This window comes from Salvelinus sp. IW2-2015, linkage group LG1, assembly GCF_002910315.2.
Source record: "Salvelinus sp. IW2-2015 linkage group LG1, ASM291031v2, whole genome shotgun sequence".
Lineage (NCBI taxonomy): Eukaryota > Metazoa > Chordata > Actinopteri > Salmoniformes > Salmonidae > Salvelinus > Salvelinus sp. IW2-2015.
The window spans coordinates 17,265,553-17,274,464 of record NC_036838.1 but is presented as its reverse complement, the minus strand read 5'-3'; the positions used below and the strand labels follow the sequence as shown (position 1 = coordinate 17,274,464).

The 8,912-nt window shown below is 40.2% G+C and overlaps 1 protein-coding gene across 1 annotated transcript in view; it reads left to right on the top strand.

The window, feature by feature from the left end:
- Positions 1-1,293: 1,293 nt before the first annotated feature.
- Positions 1,294-8,912, top strand: part of LOC111961855 (E3 ubiquitin-protein ligase Itchy) — a 69,054-nt gene continuing 61,435 nt past the window's right edge. The window contains exon 1 of the mRNA XM_023984450.2: positions 1,294-1,454. The gene's annotated coding sequence lies outside the window, so the exon portion shown is untranslated. The remainder of the gene's footprint in view (positions 1,455-8,912) is intronic.

Below are 8,912 nucleotides of genomic sequence, written 5' to 3'. Positions count from 1 at the left end.
GTACTGGTACTCCTTGTATATAGCCTCATTTTTGTTTTTTATTGTGTTACTATTTCCTTTTTTATTTAGCAAATATTTGTCTTACTTTTTAACTCTGCATTTTGGGGAATGGGCTCGAAAGTAAGCATTTCACCATAATGTCTACAGCACATTTTTGTGAACAGAGTGCTCTGTGAACAGAACAACATCAACTGATGTGAACTCCGTGACAGCTCTGGTTGTCCTGCTTCGCATGCCATTCTCTACCCTCATCTGAGAGCAGAATAAAGCTACTACCGGAAGTGACTATTTCGGAGCAGATTATGAGAATTTACACAGCAGGTTAGTAGAATGAATGTAGCAGGTTAGGTGAATGAGGTTAAGGTTAGGTAAGGGTTAGGGTCTGCTAAAAGGCTCTTCTAATCTGCTACGAAAAGTAACTTCCGGTTGCAGCTGTATGTAAAATCTGACACCCAATTTGCATAAGGAACGACACCTCACATTTTCTGGCCTATCCAGACAAAGGATCGAATACCCYTGTTTGTGAACATGGCAGCTCTGCTTAAAATATAAGATATGGGAMGGGAGACTAGCAATGGCAGCAAACGCAGTCTCATCTCGCTGTAATATTCTCAGATGGATTTAGAGCTTTCAACATGAAAAAATACAAAATCAATTTGTAGTATTGAAACAAGATCACTTTCTCTTGGTCACAGAGACAAAATCAACTTGTCCTTAGAGCTGAAGTTGTAATGAGTCAGCAGACATTTGAATGGCGGAGAACACTGGGCAGAAAATGCTCTGTCATCAGTTACAATTTTGTACTGTAACTAAGTATGATATTTATTTGAAAGTTATAAGAAATGTGAGATATTAGATTAAGTCGTATATATAATTTGATTGTTACTATATTTAGAAAGCATTTCAATCATTTAAAGCCGTATTCCCCCACTTTTGTTGAATAGGAAAAATTATATGATCTTTTATATTTTTACATTTTAATCATATTTGTACTGTGTACTTGACCTTGTGTCCAAAAAATTACTACACCCCAGCAATGTATAACTATGTTTGAAAACATAGATAACATAACTATGAGATTGTAATATTTCTGGTAGTATAAGCATTACAAGGTTTTGTTTATGGCCCTCTCATTATAAAGAATTACAGTATTTTGGGTATGTCTATGTAGGCGGAAATCAGGTTGTGTTTGTTTATTATTTTGTCTGTCTTTAAACTGTGATTGACTACACACTCCAGTACAGTAGGTGGTGGCATGCACCTCTAGTGTTTGTTTGCTAACCGCGGTAATACCATATACGAAGAAGTGATGGGCTTGTGGAAACCGTGCCAAGGGCTGTGAGCGGTACCTGTCAGACATCTTTCTAGTTTTTCTGAGAAATCGTTTACCGTCCACATATGCCTTGGTGGGCGTGAGGGGACATTACAGAAAAATTTGCTGCCAACCGTCACGGGTAAGACATAATCCAATCGTTTTTATGGAAGAATTGTACATTTTCAAAGATATCCGTAGCTAGCTAGTTAGCCTAGGCTAGCTAGCTAACGTTAGCTAGCTATCTCACCTGTGTGACAGCAAAATTCTAAGCTAGCAAACCTGTGCAAAACTTCACGACACATGCTACTGACTAAGTAGCTAGTTAATAATTAAGATAGCTAACTATAATCTAGTGTTTGTTCTTCTATATGTTGTGAAACTAATATGTAACGATAGCTCACTAGCTAACTACCAGAGTTGTTGTTGTTAGCTGTTAGTAACTAGCTAGCTTTTTTGGCCTGCTTTCAACCAGACAGAGCGACCAGGGCTTGTTATTGTAATCTCCGCTTTGCTTTTCGCTTGACATTTTCCTATTTTATCGCTCCTATTCCATGTAGCAGTAGGCTATACATTGTTGTATCGTTACTCTGTTGAATCAGAAATTATTTAAATAGTATTTACAGGGCAGCTAATTTAGCTAGCAAACATACAGCAGCTACTTTAGTTATCTAACGTGGTTAGGTCTACATGGTTGTATTTTGCTAACACTAAAACGTGGATTAGTTAGTTAGCTAATTTAGCTGTATATCCCCCCACAAACAAACAGCTAGCAATACTACTAAGCGTTTGCCTTTCTACCAGAAGTAGCTAGTTAATTATGTAAGATCGGATTTGCGTTTTGTAGTGATATATATATTTAAATGTTTGTATTTTTTTCATTTAACCTTTATTTATGGAGGAGGGTTTTGTGGGAACTTCTGAGCTTGACGTACTTAATGTCACTAGCCTGTGGAAGTTAGGAAACCAAGGGACGAGTCAATGTTTGCCTTCAACCCAGACAGAAAAGTGAGAGCCAGGTTACAAAAGTGAGAGCCAGGTTACAGTAACAAAAGAAATGAGGCGAGGAGAACAGTAGGCCAGCATCCTTTATTTTTAGACTGCCTTGTTTCCTCGGAAGCCCATTGCCACTACCAACATGTGTTTAAAAGGTAGATGTAAAAGGTCGAATTCGCATCTTGAAATTATGACCAAGTATTTCAAAATGTTGACTTGCTTATCTAGAAATGTTGTGATACTAAATAGACATTTTGAGATGCGTAAGTCTATCCATCTAAAGACATTGCAGAGATCAGAACAGCAGGGCCGCTGGCAAACATCTGGCGAGCTGGCATTTGCCCCAACAAATATTGACACAAACGCGTTGAAAAAGGGACAAAGTACTGTTGTTTAGACTGATTTGCCTCATGATTTGTCAACTCGTGCACAATTAATCTGTGCTTCAGTCTGATCAACTGTAGCCTACTGATAACAACCACAGCTGCAGGTAGCCTAGAGATGCCTATGTGCTCTGATCCCCTTTGGCCAGGGGAAACGAAGCGGTAACGTCATGTATTTATAGCCTAAGCTATGGATTTSTAGCCTAAAATAGGCCTATTTATTTGTGTTAAGAGAAATGTTAATGTGATCAAATTTGGTTTATATTCAAACTTCGGGTGGCAAGGCTACCTAGACGTTATCAATCACATTATTGACTGGAATTAATAAACAYAGTAGTGATGACCTAATGTGTGAGTACATTTTTTATTAGAAATGCAAAGGCCTACACGATGCAACCCTGCATAAAGTAAGCTCAGCCCTGTTAGTTCTATTGTCCAATCTGGTCCCATCATAGCCCATATAAAACCGTTTTACAGCTGGTTTATTACAATGTTGTACTTTACAATTAGGGTCCTCCCCACTCTGGGACCTTGTCGTGCATCACCACATAATGTTACAAATGAAGAATCATATATAAGTATGGTCTACTATCTCAACATTTCAACTTAGTATCTCAACATTTTGAGTTGCGTGTCTCTAAATTGTGAGTTAGTATCCTCATTTAATTTATTTTTCGGGTGGCAGGAATGGGCTTCCATACTGTGGGTCCCATTGTCATTCCAAACATGTTATTAAACAGATATGAACATTTAGGCGAAAGCATTTTGGTTCTATTGATTTGGGTGTATTTTATTCAGTCAGACTTAAGACCCATGCACAGTACTGAGACAGCCTTAGTGAAAATTGCAAATTACCTGCTCATGTCTGCAGATTCAGGATCATCTTGATTTTTCTGGAGCTCAGKGCTGCTTTTGACACAGTAAATCACACCATTCTACTGCAGTGCCTCAGAGAGCACTCTGCCATCTGTGGGACTGCCCTAAACTGGTTCACATACCTCTCTAACTGCAAGCAGGATGTCACCCTCGGTGATACAAGTTCAGAGGAGTGCACCATAATCTGTTGGGTCCTACAAGGGTCGGCGCTAGCACCCATTCTCTTCCTAGTCTACATGCTTCCACTTGTCCARATCTTCAGACAGCAGAGTGCCCATGTCCACTGCTATGCAGATGTCGCACAAGTGTACCTTTAAACAAATCCTGTCTGGAAGAGGTAAAATCTTGGATGCAGAACAACTTCCTCCAACTCAACAGCAGCAAGACAGAGGCAATGCTGATACTCACCCCCYAGCAGATCAACAACTCCTGCAGCATCTGTCTTGCGATAGAGGCCACATCATTCCCCTCTCCTCAGTCATAAACGTGAGTGTGAAATTCGACCCTGCTCTCTCCTACAATACCCACATTAGTCACATTTGTAAAACKTCATTCTTTCATCTGAAGAACATTTCYCGCCTAAAACCCTCTCACCATTTCTGATCAAGAAAAGCTTATCCATGCATTCACTTTCTCTAGAATTGATTATGTGAACGCAGTACTTGGGGGCCTGCCTGCAAATTCAATTAATAAATTACAGCTCATCCAAAACAATGCTGCAAGGAAAACAAAAAAGTCTACCCCCATCTCCCCCATCCATGCTGGCCTCCATTGGCTGTCCCTCAATGAATTGCCTTTCAAATTCACTTCGTCGTCTACAAAGCCTTAAATGGCACCGGACCTGCCTACCTGTCAGATCTACTCTCACCCTATAAACCTCCACGCACACTACGTTCAGGCCATGCCAAACTGGTCCATACCCATAGGACCTGGCTCTGCACAATGGGGTTCTGTGCCTTTTCCTCCCAAGCACTGTGCCTTTGGCGCTCCATTCCTGACAGTATCAGGACTGCTCAAAGCTATTGGGGCTTTTAAAGCAGGCTTTAAAGGTCATGGACAGTCGAAATCATGTTTTTCATGAAGTTGGAGGATATTTGAAGAAAACCAGATCAAATTATGATGACCAAAGGTATGAAAAATGTCTGCTGTTACATTGATAATGTTTGATCAGAAAGTTACTGTTCCCCTCCAGTGTCAAACACTTTGATTCATTATTAAGGGGAAGAGGTGAAATCACTTTAACTTTCATTTTATTATGCCAAYGGTAACATGATATTATCTTACCTAATTTAAGTACTGCCTTGTAACCAACATTGGAGAAGGTGTGCTTGTAGAGGGATGTGGTTCATATAGCTAAATGGCTACTCTACTGGTGCCAACATTTGACTGTAGGATGTCAGCAAATATAATGAAGTTTACCCTATTAATCTATTATTGTAGGGTAATAGTGAAGACATCAAAACTATGAAATAACACATGGAATCATGAAGTAACCAAAAGTGTTAAACARGTCAAAATATATTTTAGATTCTTCAAATAGCCACCCTTTGCCTTGATGACAGCATTACACACTCTTGGCATTCTCTCAACCAGCTTCACCTGGAATGCTTTTCCAACAGTCTTGGAGTTCCCACATATGCTTAGCACTTGTTGACTGCTTTTCCTTCACTCTGTGGTCCAACTCATCCCAAACCATCTCAATTTGGTTGAGGTCAGGTGATTGTGGAGGCCAGGTCATCTGATGCAGCACTCCAGCACTCTCCTTCTTGGTCAGATAGCCTTTCCACAGCCTCGAGGTGTGTTGGGTCATTGTTCTGGTGAAAAACAAATTCTAGTCCAATTAAGCCCAAACCAGATGGGATGGAGTATCGCTGCAGAATGCTGTCATAGCCATGCTGGTTAAGTGCGCCTTGAATTCTAATAATTCACAGACGGTGTCACCAGCAAAGCACCATCACACCACCTCCTCCATGCTTCACGGTGGGAACCACACATGCAGAGATCATCCGTTCACCTACTCTGCGTCTCACACAGACACAGTGGTTGGAACCAAAAATCAAAAATTTGATTTCATCAGACCAAAGTACAGATTTCTACCGGTCTAATGTCCATTGCTTGTGTTTCTTGGCCCAAGCAAGTCTCTTCTTATTGGTGTCCTTTAGTAGTGGTTTCTTTGCAGCAATTTGACCATGAAGACCTGATTCACGAAGTCTCCTCTGAACAGTTGATGTTGAGATGTGTCTCTTGTTTGAACTCTGTGAAGCATTTATTTGGGCTGCAACTCTAATGAACGTATCCTCTGCAGCAGAGGTAACTCTGGGTCTTCCTTTCCTGTGGCTGTCCTCATGAGAGCCAGTTTCATCATAGCGCTTGATGTTTTTTATTTTATTTGTTTAACGAGGCAAGTCATTACAATTTGTGACTGCACTTGAAGTTCTTGAAATTGTCWSGATTGACTGACCTTCATGTCTTAAAGTATTGATGGACTGTCGTTTCTCTTTGCTTATTTGAGCTGTTCTTCGTAATATTGAYGTAGCCCTATTTTGTAAAAGACCATCTTCTGTATACCACCCCTACCTTGTCACAACACATCTGATTGGCTCGAAGCCATTAAGAAGAAAAGAAATTCCACAAATTAACTTTTAACAAGGCACATCTGTTAATTGAAATGCATTCCATGTGACTACCTCATGAAGCTGATTGAGAGTGTCAAGTGTGCAAAGCTGTCATCAAGGCAAAGGGTGGCTACTTTGAAGAATCTCAAATATAAATATAATATTTTGATTTGTTTAACACTTTTGGTTACGACATGATTCCATTTGTATTATTTCATAGCTTTGATGTCTGAACTATTATTCTACAGTGTAGAAAATAGTAAAAATAAAGAAAAACCCTTGAATGAGTAGGTGTCCAAACTTTTGACTGGTACTGTACATGCATACGGAATGCTACAGTGGAAACGACAACACGATGCACAGAAGATAAGGCCCTTACTTTGATAGGAACGCACACATGTCCTAAGTTATTATTTGTAAGGAAAACAACCATGAAGGCAATGCAGACACCAGCCAGAAAATGTGCCAGGGGGGAAAGGTTTGTGMAAGACCTGTTCTGACTAGAGATGCACAAATGTCTTCATACTTCATCTGGGGAAACACTGGGGAAGTGCTTGAAMTCTCGCTGAAGAGTTTGTCATGCTCAATAAAGCCTCAAACATAATTTGTCCAATGAAATGGGCTAATTATGTGAATTAATGAGTAGGGGCAACACACCTTCATTGAAACTTGAAATTGAAAAGTTGAAACAACCCGCACTGCCCTCAAGCTATTTATATATAGGCTAACTGTCCTGTTGCATAACAATCACATTTTGGAACAGTGAGTGAGTCCATTCTGACATCGCGCACATAAAAAAAACAATCAATGTTTGGATGACCGTTAGAGATATTTGGAACTCATGCGTGAAAAGGTTAAGCACAGTGATTCAATAATTAAGACACACAAATGACTCAAGGGAGACAGAAATCAAGATAACCTGTTCCCGAACCGCMACCTCCCGCTGCTGCTGGCCTCACAGATTCTGCCATTACGGTCCCGAAGTTGCCGGTAATAGGCTACACCAGTGGTCGGCAACCTTTTTTTYCCCATTTGGAGTGCCAATTTATAATAACTGACATGCAGATCGGTAGAAATGTTATGATTTTCAAATGTACATGTTTTTGCAGAGTGGTTATTGAAAGAGAGACAGCTGGAAATATTGTTCAAATAGGCTACATTGAAGAACTATTGTAATTCTCAATGGATGTAAAAACAGACTTAATTTACTTGCTATTTGAGGTGGAGAAAAAATTACTTTGAGAAGCTCCACAGCTCATTAGTGGTGGTGAGTTAAGAGAATCAGAAATACTATCAGATCCCCAGATGAGCACATTTTATAAGCCTACATTTGCACGCAGGCCAGGTAGCCTAAGCCTACTTATATATGCATAATCAGGTGCRCGTCCTTACTCAACATTTACAGSAGCGTTTCAAACAAAAGACAATCAATTGACAACTCAWTGCCTAAATGGAATGAAATAAACTTGTTTCTCACAAGTGTAGCCTAGGTTGTGCGCTCTGCAAACAATGCGTCCACTCTGACAATGAGAAGAGTTAAAGACTGTAATAATATATTGAATGCATTAACAGAAATTATGGTAACCGAACAAACATCATTCTGGGAATTAATGTGCTACTGGTGTGCCATCCCCGCGGCCTCCGCAATGGATTAGTCTGCTGAGACAGGCGACAATCAAGRTGTTTTTTTACGTTACAGCCTTATTCTAAAATGGATTAGATAAAAAAAATTCCTTCATCAATTTACAAACAATACCCCATAATGACGATGCAAAAACAGGTTTTAGGTATTTTTGCAAATATGGCACCATCCCTACAGTGTAGCATGGTGGTGGCAGCATCATGCTGTGAGGATGTTTGTCAGCGGCAGGGACTGGGAGACTATTCAGGATTGAAGGAAAGATGAAAGGAACAAAGTACAGAGAGATCCTTGAAGAACCTGCTCCAGAGCACTCAGGATCTCAGACAGGGGGTGAAGAATCACCTTCCAACAAAACAACCCTAAGCACACAGCCAAGACAATACAGTAGTGGCTTTGGAACAAGTCTTTGAATGTCCTTGAGTGGCCCAGCCAGAGCCTGAACTTGAACCCAATCGAACATCTCTGGAGAAACCTGAAAATAGCTGTACAGCGGTGCTCCCCATCCAACCAGACAGCGCTTGAGAGGATGTGCCAAGCTTGTAGTGTCATATCCAAGAAGACTCAAGGCAGTAATCGCTGCCAAAGATGCTTCAACATCGTACTGAGTAAAGGGTCTGAATCCTTATGTAAATGTCATATTTCAGTTTTTTTTTAAATATTTTTTATATATATATTTGCAAAAATGTCAACCTGTTTTTGCTTTGTCATTATGGGGGTATGGTGTGTACATTGATGAGGGGGGAAAAAATGATTTAATCCATTTTAGAATAAGGCTGTAACGTAACAAAATGTGGAAAAGGGAAGGGGTCTGAATACTTTCAGACTGCACTGTAGGTCTAAACCTACATAATCTATAAACCCAAATGTCACCTGAGCCGCTAGGCCAAACGGCTATCTGAGGACACCAATCGGGGCCTAAAACTATCGGTGACTCATGATGTACTAGTTTCCGTAATCTGGTAATCCAGGAGGGATTTAACTTTTCCTATCCTTCTGATGTAGCTGTGACCACCAATGTCACGGCTCTATGGTAGTTGGGATTGCCTAGCCTATTAGTATGCAAAGGTAGGCTTTTTGGCTACTTCTTA